Below are 21,413 nucleotides of genomic sequence, written 5' to 3'. Positions count from 1 at the left end.
CCCAAATTACACACACAATTCTACATTAATTACTTTCATTTATTTATTTACTTTTAGCACAAATTATCCCTAATTATTGCTCTTCAATTTTTCTTTTACCTAATCATAACTATTTTATCACATTAATAATGAATTCCAATAAAATTCCGTTAGTTAAAATAAAATTCAATAACCATAATCTAATAAGGTGTTATTTTTAACTCTTTAATTTTTCTACTTACCCATCATAATAGAAAAAATTACAGATGTCAAAGTGGCCATGTTCCCTTCTTATCATGCATATTTCTCAAAATTGTCGCTATTGTTTATAAAATGTTCTATTTTTTTATTTCCTATAATATTATCACTCTTCATTCACAATCTCACACATGTCGATTAATTTGTTCTTCTTTCTTCTTTTATCTAACCATAATTAAAGGTGACAAATGGATCAAAACTCGTTGAGACGACTTGTTTATTTTACTAAAAAAGATGGATCGAACTTAAAAAATAATACTGTAAAAAGTACTCGCCAGACACACCCTGCTTGAATCACGAGTTTAGGTCACTACAAAAAAATAGGGTTAAAACGGTAGTTATTTTTGGAAATTACGGCGGTTAGAACCGCCATTATTACCAAAAATGGCTCCTCCAAGAAACGTCGTTATTCTGGGCGCCATTCTGGTTATTATGGCGGTTTTCAGAAAACCGCCGTAATAACCAATGGATAATACGGCGGTTTTTTGAGGGTTAAAATGGCGGTTTATAACCGCCATTATTTCCGTATAAAATGGCGGTTTTTGAATTGTTTAAAATGGCGGCTATAACCGCCGTTTTTACCAGGATGTTGTGGCATCCTTTCTGTTTAAAATGGCGGTTTCTATCCGCCGTTTTTACCATTATAACCGCCATTTTTACCAGGTTATAATGGCATATTTTGTGTTTAAAATGGCATTTTCTAACCGCCGTTTTTACCAGGTTATAATGGCATCATTTTCGTTTAAAATGGCAGTTTTTAACCGCCGTTTTTACCAGCATATAATGGCATCATTTTCATTAAAAATGGGAGTTTCTATCTGCCGTTTGTACTTAATTATGATGACAATTTTATACTTTTTAAAATAAGATTGAAACTACTAATTTAAAGTGATATTTTCGAAACTCACTTAAAAATCTCATAATAACCAAAAGGCATAGCCATAAATCAAACATCATAAGATGATTTTTATTAATTCTTACATGATTCAAAAGTCATAATCCAAGTCATAATTGAAATGTCATATCCAAAAATAAAGTATCAAAATAACATTTTTCAATAATACGTCTTAACATATAATCCTTAATATACGTCTTAACATATCAAGCAAGGTCATGCTTCCTTGTTGCTTGCTCCAGAAGACCTACTTCCTAACTCTTCTGGTTATGGAATCTCACTCTCCTGATCCAATCCCTACAACAAAAATATAATTATTATGAGCACAAGAAATGCAAGAAAAAAATCAATTTTGTTCAATCTTAAGCAGCACAAAACTTGCTCTGGAAGTTCTTCTTCCTTTTGTGCCTATTAAAAAGAACAAAATAGAATCATCAAATAAAATAGTGCTTGCTAAAAATTTTTACTAGAAAGCTTATTGATTCAATGTATGACAGTAATAAGAACACAACACACTACGTAATTTTTCTTATTTTTAGGGAAGTGAGTGATGCAAATATAGTCTCTCTCACAAGAAAGTAGAAGAAATATAATTTCTGCAAGTATATGGAAGCAATTGAATTAAATAACTAAATATATGGAAGTAATTAAAATATATAGTCTCTCTCATTCATTTCTTTTAGACAAATAATTTAGTGCAAGTATATGCTTTAAATAAAATGAAGAAATATGGCAGCAATTGAACGATTCTTTATTGAAACTTTACAAACAACAACCACAAAAGGAAGAAGAAATTGTTGCTAGAATGATTTATACACAATTTTTCACCTTGATGCTATTGCGAAACTGTTCCATTAGCATTACTAAGAAACATGCTAGCAGGATAAGTTGGCAGCTAAAAAAAGGAAGATAGTTAAATTTTGGCAACTTTTGGCGTTAAATATTTCAATTTTAATAAAGATATTACATTATATTTTTTATTATTGGGCCTCTTCTGTTTTATAGACCTCTCTCAAAAATTTCCAAGCCCACTTTCATAGCCATATTGCATGTGCTTCTTTTGGTTTTGGATGGGATTTGTCTTGTTATTCCCTTGTCCTATACAATCACAGCTACCTAATTATACAATAATACTAAGAAACATGCCAAAATTAATATGCCTTAAGAAATATAGATACAAGAGAATCCTAATCCATTATTGTCTACTTTTAAATTGTACCTGAGATAAGGCTATAAACAGTATTAGCATGGGAATTCCAATTTCGACCCAGCTCCCAACCTAACACAAATGATTCAGAATCAGAATAGTATTTGTATCCAAGTCGACTGAAAAACCTGAAAGCAAAGGAAAGCACAATAATTATTTGGCGTATTCTCCAATCCAAGTTTCTCTCTTTGACTTCAAAAAGTGTAACATACATTTCAACAAAATAAAAAAAAATGAGCATACCTGGAACAAATGGCCTATATTTGACTAAATCCCAAAATTATTTGTATGCATGATGCTACTATTAGTGCACCTTGGACTGCTCTCATTGTGCTAAGAATCTCTACAAACAAATGGAAAAGCAATTACTTGGAAGTTTGCCTATCAATCAACTAACTAAGTTCTGGTTCTGTTAAGAACATTAACTATGACAAAGTTGAGAGCAGACGACAAAATAGAATTCTTAAAGAAAAACCTAAACCTACAATTCCGTTGCACCATTTAAGGATATCCCTGCCATGAAAAACCAAAAGAAATGAAAAGAACATGTTAAAACAAGCATGGGAAGAATTTTATTAATTAAACTAGTTGGGCTTCCAGGTTATTTGTGTAGTTACTGTTGTGCAATCTTCACATGCTCCATTTGAAACACAAGATCCTTCACCAGCAGAGCAGCAAGGAAGCTGGATTAATAAAGAAAAACCTTAGTCAGTTAAAGTAAAATAATGGTAAACTTGGAGTACTACATTGAAATCTTATCCTTCATTGACACCTTTTCCTTCTCAATTAAAGCAAAATCTCTAGATTACCAGGAGCTTCTACTGTATTCTAAACAAGATATAAAATAAGATTAGGAGCATATCCATGAATATAAGAACTAAATGCATATTTGCAAATCCAGTGTGCTATTTCAATTTTCATGTCTTGCAAGTATGCAATCAAACTTTTTATAGTAAAGAGGTGCAGAAAAATAGCATTTCACATACCTCATAGCCCATAAGTATAAGCTGAACTTCATTTCTGGAAAGTCCAATCTCTTAAGCAACCTAAACTAACCAACACATTATCATCAGATTTCATTAAGTGGTTGGTAGCAATATCAATCTCAACCAAAGACGAAATTCACAATCAACTTCAGTTTTGTTCTTATACATAATACTAGTTGCAAAAGCATGAAATACTACCAATGCAAATTTCATAAAAATAGTACTTTTGGCATAACTAGTCTATATACTTTTATATTGTGCATTTTTCCTTCTCAAGTAGTTGTGTATATGCAAATTAATTTTTTCCTATAAAGTAAAAAGAGTCAAGGAAATAAGAGGCTACAACTAGCTAGTTGCGAAACCACCTTCTTTTACATTATTGAAATCTCAAATTAGGGCTACTTGGAAACACTACAATACTCTGTCAAATGAAGGTGATGTTTCAAAGATTTATCTCTTTAAGGAATTCTCATACAATTATACAATACATTATTAAAGGGTTGCTTGTGAGCCTTGTTCATACCCTGGGTCGAAATGTCCGACCCGGGATGTTCTACAGACAAAGCGACCGACCACTTCAGGTCAGGACAACCCGACCTCTTCTCAAAGAGTTCGGCCAAAGTCACAGGAAAGCCCACACAAAGGGCCCAAATAGAGGAACACGCCCCAAATCTAGGGGCAGCCCAAAGCCCATAGGGATAAAGGCGGTTCCCTTAAAGATGACCTCACTTAAAGATAAAGATAAGATAAGATAACTAACTTATCTTATCCACAGGAGGCCACATCTCACCATTATAAATACACTAGAGCACCCAGGTATAACTCATACACTGATTTTACTCAATGCCTGCTTAATACCCTTGCTAACTTAAGCATCGGAGTCCCTTGCAGGTACCCCCACCCTCCGGGGACGAAGGATCAACACCACTACCAAGTCCAACAAGTCGGACACATCAGCTCCGGCCGCCGTACACCTACCGGACACGCCGGTTCCGACCAACACAGACGATCTCATCCAAGATCGGCCTACAGTTTCAGGTAACGCTCGGAACATTAGCGCCGTTGCCGGGGAACCTGGAAGTCATCCCATTAACATGGCGGATGACCATGACAACGACCACGATTCAGGTTTGGAAGATAGAACGCCGCATAAAAATGCGGACACGATACTCAAAGATACTCCAGAAACCAACGGAGACAAAAATTCATCAAATCCAGGAGTAATAGAAGCACTTCAAAATCGATTGGAGCAACTTGAGAAAGAAGCCCAACATCGACGTGAAAAAGAAGAAGATCTACGCTGGGAAATAAGGCGGCGCCAAGAATTAGAAAATAAGCTTATAAAACTCGAAGCTGATCTCAAAACTAAAGCTACTCGACCATCCACAGAGGATAGCTCTCAGAAAGATCAAGATCCATTCACCAGAGAAATTATGAAAACCAAAATTTCAAAGGATTTCAAGCTTCCGGATATGACTCTATATGACGGCACCTCGGATCCCAACCATCATCTCAGTAACTTCAGAAGTAGAATGTACCTCACTAATGCCTCAGATGCAGTTCGCTGCAAAGCCTTTCCAACAACTCTAACCAAGACAGCCATCAAATGGTTCGACAACCTACCTCCGAAATCCATCTCGAGTTTCGACGACCTGGCCAAGAAGTTCCTGGCCCGATTCTCCATACAAAAGGATAAAGCCAAACACGCACCTAGCCTACTAGGGATCAAGCAAGGAGATCGGGAGAGCCTTCGCAACTACATGGAAAGATTCAACAAAACATGCATGGACATACAAAATCTTCCAACAGAAGCTGCCATTATGGGCCTCATAAATGGCCTATGAGAAGGACCATTTAGCCAATCTATATCAAAGAGATACCCGACATCCTTAGACGAAGTACAAGAACGGGCACAAAAATACATCAACATGGAAGAAAACTCTCGACTTAGCGAAACCTCAAGGTTCGGTTCTGCCTACCGAGATAAAGAATCCAAGAAAAAAGAAGATCGCTCCGGAGAGAAAATCAAAAAATATCATAACTATACTCCTCTTAGGGCATCCTTGGTAGATGTTTACAAAGAAGTCTGCCATACAGAGAAAATCCCTCCAGCTCGGCCACTTAAAGGTAAAAGAGGAGGAGGAAATCAGAATGAATACTGTGAATATCACCGACTTCGAGGGCATTCCACCAATGAATGCTTCGATTTGAAAAACATCATAGAAAAACTAGTAAGAGAAGGAAAACTAGATCGGTTTTTGGCTAATCGGGATGACGAACCAAGAAAAAGAAGAAGGGATGAGGATGTTGGACGATCTGAATGATCACCTCGCACACCGGAAAGACACGTTCATGTAATACACGGCAGATTTGCTGGAGGAGGAATCTCCAAATCATCTCGCAAGTGACACCTCAAAGAGGTATACCACGTCGAAGGAAAAAAGGAAGCCCCAGACATCCCAGCAATCACGTTTACCAAGGAAGACGCATCCGGAATCATCTCGGGACATGACGATCCCATGGTCATTACGATCATACTAGCAAACGCTAACCTTCACCGTACACTAATTGACCAGGCAAGCTCTGCCGACATCTTATTCAAAATTGCCTTCGACAAACTCGGTCTAGAAGAAAAAGAGCTAAGAGCGTACCCGAACAGCCTGTTCGGAATAGGAGATACCCTAGTTCAACCGCTGGGATACGTATCGCTGCATACAACCTTCGGAAAGGGGAACCAATCCAGAACACTCAAGATAGACTACATCATGGTCGACGTAAGCTCAGCCTACAATGCCTTAATAGGTCGGACAACGTTAAATCAACTCGGTGCAATAGTTTCAACTCCACATCTATGTATGAAATTCCCAACTGCGGAAGGGATAGCTACAATAAAGGCAGATCAAAAGATGGCACGTCGCTGTTATAACGAAAGCCTAAACCTCCGAGGTGAAGGAGGAGAGTTCCACACAATCGAGCTCGGTGGAGTTCAGAGGTGAGAAGAACTCCGACCACAACCCGAAGGAGAAGTAGAAAGAATCCAGATCGGAGACACCTCGGATAAAACAACTAATATTGGCACGATCCTAAAAGGAGACATAAAGGAATCACTAATACGGTTCCTACGAGATAATGTTGATCTCTTCACATGGAAAGCCGCCGACATGCCAGGTATTGATCCCGAACTAATGAGCCACAAATTGGCAGTCTATCCGGGATCCCGGCCGGTACAACAAAGATGAAGAAAACTTGGACTAGAACGAGCTCAGGCTGTAGAATATCCACTATGGCTAGCAAACGTCGTCTTGGTGAAAAAGTCAAATGGGAAGTGGCGAATGTGCACCAACTACACCGACCTCAACAAAGCCTGCCCAAAAGACCCCTACCCACTCCCAAGCATCGACGCTCTAGTGGATGCTTCATCAGGATATAAGTATCTCTCATTCATGGACGCATATTCAGGGTACAATCAAATCCCCATGTATCCACCAGATCAAGAAAAAACCTCGTTCCTAACACCGAAAGCAAACTACTATTACATAGTGATGCCTTTTGGTCTCAAGAACGCAGGAGCTACTTATCAAAGGCTAATGAATAAAGTTTTCTCAGATCACATCGGAAAAATTATGGAAGTTTATATGTTGATAAAGACACAAAGCGAAGATACATTGTTATCCAACCTGACTCAAGTGTTTTACACTATCAAAAAACACAACATGCGGCTCAATCCCGCAAAATGTACCTTCGCAGTAGAAGCCGGCAAATTCTTGGGCTTCATGCTCACACAAAGGGGGATTGAAGCAAATCCAGACAAGTGTCGAGCCATACTCAACATGAAGAGCCCAACCTGTATCAAAGAAGTACAACAACTCAATGGGAGGTTGGCCGCTCTATCCCGATTCTTAGCAGGAGCTGCAATAAGATCTTTTCCCTTCTATGCTACTTTAAGAAAGGGAAAACAGTTCGAATGGACGACAGAATATGAGCAAGCCTTCCTAAACTTCAAGGAGTTCTTAGGACGGCCACATATCCTATCTCGGCCACGAGAAGGAGAACCGCTCATATTATACCTCGCAGTAGGGAGCCGGGCAATAGCCTCAAGACTAGTTAGAGAAGACGAACATGGGCAAAAACCCGTCTACTTCGTTAGCAAAGCACTACAGGGATCCGAGCTGAACTACCAGAAAATAGAAAAGTTTGCCTACGCCCTGATCCTCACATCCCGGCGGCTTCGCCTATATTTCCAAGCGCATACCATTAAAGTTCGAACCAACTAACCCATAAAAGGGATATTGCAGAAAATAGATCTAGCAAGAAGAATCCTACAATGGGCAATCGAGTTGTCCGAATTCGACCTCCAATACGAGGCGCGTACAGCAATTAAATCGCAACACCTGGCCGACTTCATCGCAAAATTTACAGACATCCCGGAAATCCCCATAGAATGGAACATATACGTAGACGGATCCTCAAATAAAACAGGAAGCGGTGCGGGTGTGATACTTGAAAGCAACCAAGGAACTCAACTTGAGCTCTCCCTTAAATTCGGATTCCCGGCCTCAAACAACCAGGCAGAATACGAAGCACTATTAGCTGGTCTGAAGCTGGCTAGGGAAGTTGGAGCTCGGAAACTCAACATTTACGGTGACTCACAGGTCATCACCTCACAAATAACAGGAAGCTACCAAGCTAAAGATCCGACCATGAAAAAATATTTGGATAAAACCAAAGAACAGCTCGGACAACTCGGGGAATATAGGATCCACCACATACCTCGTGAGCAAAATGCCCGAGCTGACGGCCTTTCAAAATTAGCCAGCACCAAACCAGGGGCAACAACAGAAGCCTCATCCAGGAGGTATTACAGAACCCGTCAATAGCAGAAGAAGAAAGAATCCTAGCCATAATAGGTCGGGATCAAGGATGGATGACCCCCATAATAAACTACCTCAAAACAGAAGAACTCCCTACAAATGAAAAGGAGGCAAAGATGCTAAAAAGGGAGGCACAGTACTACACTATCATAAACAACACGCTGTACAAAAAAGGATATCAACACCTTTACTAAAATGCGTACCAACTTTCAACACAAAGGAAGTCTTGGAGGAAGTACACAGCGGCATTTGTGGTAATCATCTCGGAGCGCAAGCTCTCACCAAAAAGATACTCCGGGCGGGATTCTATTGGCCAACTCTACAAAAGGAGGCTACAGAATTTGTAAGGACATGTCCACCATGCCAGAAGCATGCCAACTTTCACATTGCCCCACCAGAAAAGCTCATCAGTGTGACCTCACCCTGGCCATTTGCGAAATTGGGACTCGACCTTCTCGGACCCTTCCCACAGGGATCGGGACAAGTAAAATTCCTCATAGTAGGAGTAGATTATTTCACAAAATGGATCGAGGCAGAACCCCTAGCCAACGCCACCGCTCAAAAAAGTCGAAAATTCCTATATAGAAACATTATTACGAGGTTCGGGGTACCATACTCCATCACCACAGACAACGGTACCCAATTTACAGAGGCAGGCTTCAGAAAACTGGTGGCCGACTTGAACATAAAACACCAGTTCACCTCCGTCGAACATCCCCAAGCCAATGGACAAGCCGAAGCGGCCAACAAAGTCATATTGGCCGGATTAAAGCGGAGGCTACAAGAAGCAAAGGGAGCTTGGGCCGAGGAACTTCCACAGGTCCTATGGGCATATCGAACAACCCCTCATTCCACTACAAACGAATCACCATTCCGACTAGCATACGGAGTGGAGGCAATGATTCCAATAGAAATCGAAGAAGGATCTCCCCAAGTAGTCCACTACAATGAACAAGCAAACTCCCAACTTCAGAGAGAAGAGCTCAACTTGTTACCCGAAATCCAAGAAAGAGCTCGGATCAGGGAAGAAGCCCTAAAGCGACGAATGGCTTCCAAATATAATCAAAAGATAGTGCCGAGAAGTTTTGCAGAGAATGATCTCATCTTAATCAGAAATGACATCGGAACAACTCGACCCGGAGAAGGAAAGCTGGCAGCAAACTGGAAAGGACCCTACCGAATCATTGAAGTACTGGGGAAGGGCTACTACAGACTGTCCGAGCTTGATAGACGAGAGCTTCCCCGATCATGGCACGCTTGCAACCTAAGACGGTACTACAGTTAGAAAAGGTAAAGGATCTCACTAAATGGATGCGCTCTTTTTCCTGAAAAGGTTTTTTAATGAGGTACCATATCGAGACCTAGATCGTACCCGACTTAAAGGGACAAGGAAATTCCCACATGTATATATTTGCATTTTTTCTTTGAATAAAGATTATTTAGATATTCTACAAGATTCCAAGACGCATTAATCTGAAGTATTCATCGTTCGATTATAAAGCAACAGGTCGGCAGAAAGTAAAAATTAAATTCACTGCGCGACCACGATAAAGACAATCGTCCGATAAAGGTGAAAACGCGATTCACCCAAAAGACGATCTAAAGACGCCAACCATTTTCTACAAATCGGCAAAGATGAACACAGAATAATGTAAGAAGTTATCGAAAGCAATCCAAAAAAAAGAACCTGACGAGGTCTTACGGATAGCTAATATAATAACTTAAAAGACTGGCCGACATTCAGAAATTGGACCAAGTCAACCCAAGTTATAAGTAAACCCTGGAAAGAGTTCTGGCCAACCCTATTAAAGAGGATTACTTTAACTTAGAAGGGCCTGACATAACAAAGTCAGCCCAAAACTAAAAAGTTATACAAGTAGTCCCTGAAAGAGATCTGACAAAGATCCAAAAAAGAGGACTACGAAAAATAACTTAAAGGAGACCGACATAACCAAGTCAGACTCCTACCATTAAAAAAGTTATACAAGTAGTCCCTGAAAGAGATCTGACAAAGATCCAAAAAGGAGGACTACGAAAAATAACTTAAAGGAGACCGACATAACCAAGTCGGACTCCTACCATTAAAAAAGTTATACAAGTAGTCCCTGAAAGAGATCTGACAAAGATCCAAAAAAGAGGACTACGAAAAATAACTTAAAGGAGACCGACATAACCAAGTCGGACTCCTACCATTAAAAAAGTTATACAAGTAGTCCCTGAAAGAGATCTGACAAAAATCCAAAAAAGAGGACTACGAAAAATAACTTAAAGGAGACCGACATAACCAAGTCGAACTCCTACCATTAAAAAAGTTATACAAGTAGTCCCTGAAAGAGATCTGACAAAGATCCAAAAAAGAGGACCACGAAAAATAACTTAAAGGAGACCGACATAACCAAGTCGGACTCCTACCACTAAAAAGTTATCAACATAATCCCTGAAAAAGACCGAGTAAAGGCCCAGAAAAGGGGATCACAAAAATAACTTTTGAGGGGGACCTACATAAAGAAATCGGTCATAAGGCGCTAAAAATACAAACAAAGAGCGAGGAAACCGAGAAACAAGTCGGACCCCCCACAGGCACGGCCTCAAAAGGATCCAAGCTACAAACGATAAAGCACGCAAACAACCTAAAGAGGCCAGAACAGCAAAATTTCAACAGATATCATGCATAATACGACAAAAGCTTCAAGAGGTCACCACAAAACCAACCTCAGAAGCTACTTTTGTTTTTTAAAAAGAGTTGCAAGACAGACAACTAGAAGCGTCAAACAAAACAAAGTTCAAAAGCCCACAAACCGGGTTATTTACACAAAATATCCAGAAAAAGATCAGCTAAAGATCGGGAGCTTTCCCGGCAGCATCAGTATGAGGAGAAGGCGGACGAGTCTGAAGGGGCACGGCATCTACGGTTCCATCATCCCGGTTCAGAATCTGGCAATCCGGATCAGATGTAACGGGAGGAACAGAGGAGGTCGATACCTTAAGAGAAGGCACTGGGGGAGGATCAGTCTCTTCATCATCCTGGTCATCTGGGACAATCTTACCATCTCTCACAACATTATCCAGGCTGATGAGAGTCAAGTCGGCATCAGGAGCAACAACCCGGAACTGCTCCATCAGGTTCTCGGAGGCAGCAGTTACGCTACCCACAAGGTGACCCTGAAGCTCACTATAATTAACCTGAGCTGTTTCCAACTCCTCCCGAAGACGCATCAATTCCCTATAAGCCGAGACATAGCTATCCTTATGTTTCAAAGCCATGTCTTCGGCCAGCTTCAGAGAAGCGGCAAGGGCAATAGAGCTGGCCTTCTCACCCTCTAGTTCCTTCTCCACCTTGGCCAACTTCACCTCTAACTCCTCCTTCAGACCCTTGATTCGATCAAACTCTGACTTGGCCTCCTCCATAAAAGATTTGGTAGCATGAACCGGAATCCCCTGAATTGTTCGAAAAATAGCCGCACCCGTGTGGGCCATCTTCACACTATTTTGGGTAATAAAATACAAATGCTTTAAAAGAGACACGTCGTCCATAGAAAGCCCACCATAGGGGGCAATTTTCTGGTCAACAAATTCAATGGCATCAAAGTCCGGAGCATCCAAGTTAAAGGGTTCGGATGTTTTTTGCTTTTTCAAAGGTGGGGCACCAGAAGCAGCAGCAGAAGTTTGAGGAGGATCGACCTGATGAAACTGGGGAGTAGGAATTACTTTCCTCGGCCCAAGGGAACTCAGCACAGGGGGCTTCAGGGGGACCTGTGAAGATCCCTCGCCGGCCACCTTGGCCGAGATGTTCAGAGCAGCAGTTGCCTTCTTTGCCCTTTTGAAGGCCTTCATAGAGTCGTTATTCTTTGACATCTCTACAAAACACAAAAACAGTCACGACAAAGAATTACAAAAGAGGAAGAAAAAGGAAATAAGTACAGAAATAAGTCAGACAAATACCCAAAACAGTCCGAACCAAGGATGGGTCATTCAAAAACCTTTTTGTATCAAGATGGGGCGGCTTCCTCCATAGATCCTCAAGAACAACAACAAAAGCACGCTCAACATCATCAAGCATCTCCCAAGTATAACGAGACACTCTCACATCCATCTGCCACTCTAGAGGGAAAGAAGGCTCATCATTTTCGTCAAGAAAAAAGGGGCGGGCCCCCTCGACAGCACGAACCTTAAAGAAGTAATTCTTGAAATCCTTAAAGGACTCATCATACATAGCAAAAACTTTGTGGCCCTGGGCGGACCTGAAGGAAACCCAGGAAGCCTTCTTTTTTGAAGAACCGCCAGGCTTGGCGGAAACAAACAAGTAAAGAAACAGAGTCTGGGAAGGTGTTACATCTAGTTCACGGCAGAGAAGTTGAAAAATTTTAATAAAACCCCTGGAATTGGGGTGAAGCTGGGATGGAGCAATATTTCACGACCACAACAGGTCGGTTTCAAAAGCAGTAAAAGGAAAAGTAACATTCAACTGGCTGAAAAAGTATTCATAGGCATAAAAGAAGGGACGCTCCCTCTCAATGGAAGTCGGAAAGCAAACCCTCTCATCAGAATCAGGAGCAACAAGCTCGTAATCCCCCTCACGAGCATTGTTACCACAAATCCTATGACGCTTCCTCAGCTCTGTGCAAAATTCAGCATCCACAACGGAAACACACAACAAAACAAGGGAGTCCAGCCAATCGGACATCCCCTCGGGAACTCTGGAAGACATCTCTACAATGTTATTGCGAGAAGACATGAGGCCAACTAAATCCTACAAGTAAGAAAAGGAAATGAGGTTACTACAAACATCTCGGACAAAATGGAAAACAACTCGGTCAATACTTCTGAGGCAATGAAGAGCAAGAAAAGGAAAACCCCAAGACTCAAACCAAAAGTCTCGGGGCATCCTTTGGAGGCAGCAACAATGCAAGGTTTCCAGATCACATCCCAAGCATTTCACAAAAAAAAAGGATTCAAAACAACAAGCACTTTTCATCAAAAGAAAAACACAGCAACAAAACATGGGATCGTCAAAAATGCAACCTTTTTTCAAAAAGATCAGCAATCTCCAAAAAAGGTAAGAAATGGATGCAAATTTTCTAAACCAGTATCAAAAGCAACCAGAAAGCAACAGTAAATTCCAAGAAAAATTGCAAAGAAGAAAGCCAAGGAAAACACATGTACAGTGACGAACAAACACAAGATCAAGGTTCAAGCTTTCAAACATGAAAAATCAGAAACTTCACCAAAAAACTAAAGACGAAGCTACGAAAGAAGCAAGAAAGCTAGTACCAACCTGGAATGAGCAGCAAGCTTCAAAGAAACTGAAGATAGAAGACGAAATTTGGGAAAGCCTTCTCACAAAGAACGCGAACAAAGAGCGATGTCGAAGAGAGAAATGCGAAACTCCAGGCGAAAACAAGAAGCTCCAGAAATGCCAAAATGACGCCGCAAACACAGAAAAAGGAGAAGCGCAAAACAAAAAACAGAAGAGCGGAGAGAACGGAGAAAAGAAGTTATGAAAAGAAGGAAAGGAGAGAAACCGTTTCTGGGATTTCGAAATCGAAATAAAGAGCCAAAGGGAAACGGGGCAATTAATGCTAAAATTAAGGATAGCATTAAACCCTCGCACGTTCCCAAAACGCCGATATAAAAGCGCGCGCTCTTAGAGGAAACGTTCTACATTCAAAAGCTAATACAAAGGAATCGACAAAATGCTTGAGATCGGCTTCACCAAAGAAGGACCGAAGTCAAAGACTCGGCCTCAAAAAAAAAAGAAGAAGACCGAGCTCAAGCAGGGGCACTGTTCATACCCCGGGTCGAAATGTCCGACCCGGGATGTTCTACAGACAAAGCGACCGACCACTTCAGGTCAGGACAGCCCGACCTCTTCTCAAAGAGTTCGGCCAAAGTCACAGGAAAGCCCACACAAAGGGCCCAAATAGAGGAACACGCCCCAAATCCAGGGGCAGCCCAAAGCCCATAGGGATAAAGGCGGTTCCCTTAAAGATGACCTCACTTAAAGATAAAGATAAGATAAGATAACTAACTTATCTTATCCACAGGAGGCCATATCTCACCATTATAAATACACTGGAGCACCCAGGTATAACTCATACACTGATTTTACTCAATGCCTGCTTAATACCCTTGCTAACTTAAGCATCGGAGTCCCTTGCAGGTACCCCCCACCCTCCGGGGACGAAGGATCAGCACCACTACCAAGTCCAACAAGTCAGACACATCAGCTCCGGCCGCCGTACACCTACCGGACACGCCGGTTCTGACCAACGCAGACGATCTCATCCAAGATCGGCCTACAGTTTCAGGTAACCCTCGGAACAAGCCTCTTTCCCAAAACCAACCTACAAACAAATTTCCATAAAGAATAAGCAAAATAAAAAGAGTGCGCTAGCTGCGTGCAAAACCTTCTTTTTATATTAAACAGGTGCTGCATCATTTTGGTATCTGAAAATGATGGTAAGCTTGACAATGCTATGAACATTGATGCTTTTACTTAAAATTGGACAGATCATGGAATCTAAAATTCGGAAGGAGTAATTGAATTATGAATCTTGTTAAACAATCATTCATTGGCTGCAGTTAGGCATGAAAAATTATTGGTAACATATCCCAAAAAGACATAAGTGCAATTCTAACAAAATGTGAAACAAAAATTTAAAAACAAATCCAAGTGACAGCATCAATGATGCATGCTCAATCTAATCCACAAATTTGAGGAGTGTCATATAGAACCCCATTTGGAGATGCATGTTTAGAATTTCATGGTGAAGCATATATATATATATATATATATATATATATATATATATATATATATATATATATATATATATATATATATATACACACTACCTACTGAAGCACTTGTATTGCAATCAACACATGCTTAACCCCAGGTTCAGTAAGAGCTTTTCAAATTAGCCCCTTTGAAGCACCCTGAGATGGATCAAAGTTCAAATTCTTTAATGAAATAGTGAAGTTTTAATGATCAATTTATTAAAAGTGTCATTCTCTTAATTAAACATTTGAACAATAAGCTATTAATTGTTAGACTAATTTGAGGTTTGAGAACTGACATAATTTTCAAGGCATAGGTAGTAAGCTTGACAATCCAGCAGGATCCACAAGCATGGTGGCCACCTTCATATCTTCATACACAAACAAGAAAAGGAAGAAATAAACAAGCCATCAACATTAAAAAGCTAGATCTAATCATTTTGACAAATAGGATAAAGTCTACAAAAATAGTCTTCAATGATAGATTTTAATAATGCAACAGCACATTACAAATGTATTTCTAAACTAATGCAATTACAGTTTACATTCATCAACCTAGTTTAGTTTATTATTCATTAAGTTATTATTCATCAAGAATCCTAACACTTTAATATTACACATGGCTGAAAACCGAAACGGAAAATACAATCGCTAACATAAATGGAACATATATGAAACCTTTGGAAGAGTGAGGGACGGCGGCAAAGGCACAAAGCAGAGGAATGGAGGAACGCCAGTGGCGGCGGCAGCGGCAGCGCAGCGAGAGCGGCTGAACACAAATTGTGGAGGAACGTCGTCAACAGTACAAACTGCGGAACTGACTTCTCCACTCGCGATGAATCCTCGCAAAGGCCTAAAAAGAGAGACTCATCATAGAGGAAGCAAAGAAGAGGAAAGGAAGGAAAGAAGGAAGGAAGGAAGCTTACCTGGATCGTCGCAGAGGAATTAGGCGCTGACGATTTTGGCGGAGAAGACACAGAGGACGACAAGGAGAGGAAGCTGGAGGAGACGTCACCGGAGGATATCGCCACTTTAGGAGATGTTGCCAAAGGAGATCACGGAGGAGATGTCACCAAAGAAGATCGTCGGAGAACGCAATAGGATCAGAGATTGTCGCATAGGCCATCCAAGAGCAACAACATCACACGCGTAGGGTTTCAACTAAGGATTTCTGAAATTTAGGGACTCTTCTTTTATACCTACGTGCCAACGACGGTTCAAAACCGCCAGAATTACCAAAACCGCCACAAATCCAAAAAAAAATTATGGCAGCAACAAGAAACACCGGAATATCTAAATATTATGACGGTTTTGAAGAACCGCCGTATTATAAATGCCATTTTAACCTTCTTTTTTTGTAGTGGTTAGGGACAGTGGGTTGATGAGTGCCATCACTTTTTTTTTTTTTGCTATAAAAGCAAAAAAAAATCATTCCTAACCAAAACCTAAATGGCTAAAATCCTAATGGACTAATTCCTCATACTTTTAGTTCATTATTCTTATGGTTAATTGGTTATTAGGTTATGGTTTTTATTTTTTATTTTAATTAACTTAATAATATTTTTTCATAAATTTTTCATTGAAACTTTTTTTATGATGGATCAATTCGCCAATCTACCAAAAACCTTTACAGCATAGAATTTTTAGACTATTTTTTTAGACACGATAAGCCAAATTATACAAATTTTCCACCCCTAACTTTAACCATTATGATCCTATTTTTCCACAACTACAATAATTTTTTCAACACCCTTCCATCTCTCCCACACTCATCCCTCTTCATTTTGGGTAGAGTTTTCATTTTTTGCAAAATCTCAATCGAAATTACTTAACACGATGAATATTATTTTCACGTCTTCAATACCATTCGTGTCCTTCTACCTCTTCCCTAGACTTTTCATGTGCTTTTATACTCAGTATAACACGATGAAAATATTTGAATTTGCCTTCTCTAAAGTTGTTCACTTACTTTTAAGAAAAAAAGTGAGTTAATCTAAACCCTTGATAATATAAATAGTGCTGATAATCTTAAATAAATAAATAATAAATAAATGTATTAAAAGAGAATCAAAATGTTAACTATTAAAAAAATAAAAAGAAAAAGCATGCCACTTTGCAAAGATCGCATGCAAAGTTGAGTTTCTACACAAGTGAATATGTATAACAATAAAATTTTTATTGAGTGAAAAATAATGGAGAAGACTATACATATATTGAAGACGGGTGTGTCAGTGGACAAAAAAGCATAGTAGTTATAGAGAAGATGATGGAGTCACCAAGTGAAACGTGTAAATCCTGGGTAATTAATAAATAGTTAACTAAGAAATTAATTATGAGTCAAGGAAATTAGAAAATTAAATTTTATAATTTAGAAAAATAAAAATAATTAAAATACGAATTTTAACATTAATTTTAAAGATTTTAGTCTAAAATTGGGCCAATGAACCGAACCGGTTAGACCGGACCCGTATTGGGACCAAGGCCCAACATATATAACACATGACTTGGTCTTCTTCCCTACCAAACCTCAATTGCACGCTGAAGGAAGAGAAGAGAGCTTGGAGAAACACAAAACTCTTTTTCCCAAATATTCAAACCCTTATAACTTTTAATTCGGAGCTCCGATTGACGAGCCGTTTGTTGTCAGCATTCATCTCAGAGTTTTCTTCGATTCCAACAGAACAAAGTGGTAAGAATATGTGATTTTTGTGCCCAATCTTTCCTCTTTAGAATTTTGAGTTTCGGGTATATGTATTGAGAGATTTTGATGATTTTGGTGCTTTAGGTGTAATCTAACATTGGATAATTATTGGGTTTTGACCCAATCATTGTTAGATAAGGTAAAAAAACTCTAACCCTTGTGGTTTATGAATAATTGAAAAATTTAGTATTGATTTTGGTATATTATGTGGAATTAGATTTAATTTTGTGTTGATTGGAGTTATATTGATGAATTGGAACAAAGTTGTGGCAAATTGAAGCTTCTTGGGTTGGTTTGGAGATATTGAGGCTTGCGAAAAAGAGAGTTTTGTGGTGTATTGTGGCTTGAAGAGAAATCGACCAAGGTATGATTTTGGTTTCTCGTTATTAATGTATAATGTGGAATGAAAACTTAGGCGAATTTGCTACCCCTAACTTTAACCACTATGATCCCATTTTTTTCATAACTACAATAGTTTTCAACACCCTTCCATCTCTCCCACACTCATCCCTCTTCATTTTGGGTGGCGCTTTCATTTTTTGCAAAATCTCAATCGAAAGTACTTCTAACACGATGGATATTCTTTTCATGTCTTCAATAGCATTCATGCCCTTCTTCAACCTCTTCCCTAGACTTCTCACGTGCTCTTGTATTCAGTATAACATGATGAAAATATTTGAATTTGGCTGCTTTGAAGTTGTTTATTTACTTTAGAGAAAAAAGGGAGTTTAATCTGAACCCTTGATAATATAAATGGTGCTGATAATCTTAAATAATAAATAATAAACAAATGCATTAAAAGAGAATAAAAATGTCAACTATTGAAAAATTAAAAAGAAAAAATGTGCCACTTTGCAAAGATTGCGTACAAAGTTGAGTTTCTGCAAAACTGAATATGTATAACAATAAAATTTTTATTGAGTGAAAAATAATGGAAAAAACCATACAAACATTGAAGACGATAGTGTCACTGAACAAATAAAAAAGCATGGTAGTTACAGAGGAGATGATGGAGTCACCAAGTGAAACGAGCATGCTGGTTTCATCCCTGGATACTACGATGATGGTGTCTCCAATAGGGAGGAGCATTGTGTTGTCTCTAACTAGAGTTACGACGATAGGATTACCTAGCAAGCCAAATATAGAGTTTTATCAGAAGAAACAAATAAATTGATGATCACAATGATACCATCTTGAAAGGTAATTATTTTATTGAATAATTTCAAATTTCACTACAATATATTTAATAAACTTTTACTCAATATATTAATTTTTTTTATTATATTTGCCAAAGATTGTCCATTGATTTCTCAAAACATGGAAAAAACTCAAATTGCACACACAATTCTACATTAATCACTTTTTTCTGGTATATTTTTTCTTTTCAAATATATATCTTTATAATATCATATTGTACTTTTAATCTCTTTCTAGATAATTTAATACTCATAATTTTTACATAATTTAGTACTTTTAATTTTTATATAAGTTAGTACTCTTATTTTTATATGTTTATAACAATTATATTTAGAATTTTATTATTTATTTTGTTCAGACCAATTATAGTAGAAAAACCGAAATTAGGCATGAAATTTGACAGAAAGCTAAAGGTTTTTGGAGAAATTATGGTGGAATGATGGATTCTGACATTCGACAATTGTATGTAAACAAATGCAGGGTTGATAATTCTGTGAGTAGTTTTAGACTTGTTTATACAAAGGAAGGTCAACAAATACGATATAAACGAGATCATTTAACAAAGCAACCTCGCGCAAAGACTAGAACAAGTTGTCAAGTAAGAATGTCACCCACTCAAATTTGCTTGAGGTATAAAAATATATATGATTTGCAAATTCTGAAAATCAGTCATATGATGCCATCACAAAGAAAGATTTCAGAAGTACAAGCATTGCAAATAGATTTGGCAGATGAAGCTGTCATAAGACCAAAGGAAACACATGAACTAACAAGTTTACAAGTTGGTGGTATAGATATTCTTGGATATACCAAACAATACTAAAAGAACTATATCTTTGAACCAAACGAAAATGAGACTTAGCCTATGGTAAAATAGGTAGTTTACTAATGTATTTTCATTGACAACTACTTGATAATCCCTCATTTTAATATGCTATACAGTTAGATAATGAGGAAAAAATAACAAATATTTTTTGGGATAATGCAATAATGGTTATTGATTATGCTATCTTTGGTGATGTAATTACATTTAATAATACATCTTGCACAAACAAAGAAAATAGACCATTGGGTTCTTTTTGTGAATTCAATCACCATCAAAAAATAGTAATATTTGGCATTGATCTTTTGTATGATGAATCACAAGAATCTTTTATGTGGTTATTTGAATCATATTTGGAAGCTCACATGTAAAAAAAAGCCTAAAACCATTTTCACTAATCAAGATCATGCTATGGCAAGTGCTTTGAAAAAAAAATCTTAAAACCTGATGGGTGGAAATTAGATTTCCACACAAAACTCACCGACAAGTGTACCGAGTCACATCAAGTAGTAATAACTCACAAGAATGAGGTCGATCCCACAGGGATTGATGGATCAAGCAACTTTAGTGGGTGATTAGTTTAGTCAAGCTAAAATTGGTGAATTGAGTGAAATTTAAGCAGCAGAATGTAAATTGCAGGAATTATAAGTTGCAGAATGTAAATGGGCAGAAAACTTAAAGAGCAAGAAATGTAAATTGCATCAAATGTAAAGGAAATGGGTTGCTGGGAAATTAAAGAAAACAATAGATCAAGCTATCGAAAAGGACTTCAGAACAAGTGATTGGAAAATTTAAATTGTAGGAAGAGTAAAATTTAGATACAGCAAGAATTGTAAAGTGCAGAACGTAAAATTTAGATCACAGCAAGAATTGTAAAATACAGAACAATTGCAGAAGAATTAAATTGCATGAAAGTAAATTGCAAGCTAATAGAACAAAAGATTTAAATTCATGCTCAATGTAAATTGAATTATAAACTTGCAGAAAAGGAAATTATAACACAGGATTGTAGAAACTGAAATTGCATAAATTGGATTCAATATAACTAAAATGTAGAAAGTGCAGAAGAGAAAAAAAGTGTTTCAAGAGAGATTTCTATTCTATCCTACTCCTACTGCTCTATAGCAGAGCCACCCTGACAGATCTAATGAAATGAGACTGATGCCTTTATAAGGCTTTACAAAGTGAAAAAATGAAATTGAAATTGAAAACAAATTACAATTTAAATGAAATTTCTAATCTAACTATTTCTTGTGCCTTTGAGTGATGTCCATGAGTTTTGCTTGCTTTGGTATGTCAATGGGCTTTTCAAAATTGGCCTTGAATGAATGGGTCAGGAGTGGCTTGGTTCAAGTGAGTCAGGGTGTGTTGCTGCACTCCCAGTGTAGCGCTCCATTTGGTTTTGTGAGCATAATGCTCACTAGGCTTTGGCCTAGCATGCTTTTAGTGTAGTGCTCACTAAGTGAGTGTTGTGCTCAATATTTGAGCGCTATGTCTTATGTTGAGTGCGTCCCTGATGTGGTATTTTACAACCCACACTACTAACCGGCAAGTGCACCGGGTCGTACCAAGTAATACCTTACGTGAGTAAGGGTTGATCCCACGAGGATTGATGGATCAAGCAACAATAGCGTTTGATAGGATTAGTTAGGCAAGCAGAAAAGAGTATTTTGGTATTCAAAGAGCATTAAATACAGACAAGTAAATAAGTTGGGA

General features: G+C 38.4%; 1 long non-coding RNA gene across 4 annotated transcripts; it reads right to left on the bottom strand.

Moving 5' to 3' along the window:
• Positions 1 to 1,269: 1,269 nt before the first annotated feature.
• Positions 1,270 to 3,832, bottom strand: LOC112789656 (uncharacterized). 4 transcript variants are annotated; one of them, XR_011879556.1, is made up of 6 exons: positions 3,112 to 3,832; positions 2,957 to 3,022; positions 2,825 to 2,852; positions 2,583 to 2,680; positions 2,352 to 2,467; positions 1,270 to 1,429 (listed from the first exon to the last, which is right to left on the bottom strand). It is a non-coding gene; the product is annotated as an uncharacterized lncRNA (long non-coding RNA). The 4 variants fall into 4 exon arrangements; XR_003196336.3 differs by having other exon boundaries at positions 3,326 to 3,831; XR_011879555.1 differs by having other exon boundaries at positions 2,957 to 3,828.
• Positions 3,833 to 21,413: the final 17,581 nt, after the last annotated feature.

The sequence above is a fragment of the Arachis hypogaea genome, chromosome 3 (genome assembly GCF_003086295.3).
Source record: "Arachis hypogaea cultivar Tifrunner chromosome 3, arahy.Tifrunner.gnm2.J5K5, whole genome shotgun sequence".
In the NCBI taxonomy this organism is placed as follows: domain Eukaryota; kingdom Viridiplantae; phylum Streptophyta; class Magnoliopsida; order Fabales; family Fabaceae; genus Arachis; species Arachis hypogaea.
Note: the sequence above shows the minus strand (reverse complement) of the source record. Positions and strands in the feature narration are given on the sequence as shown.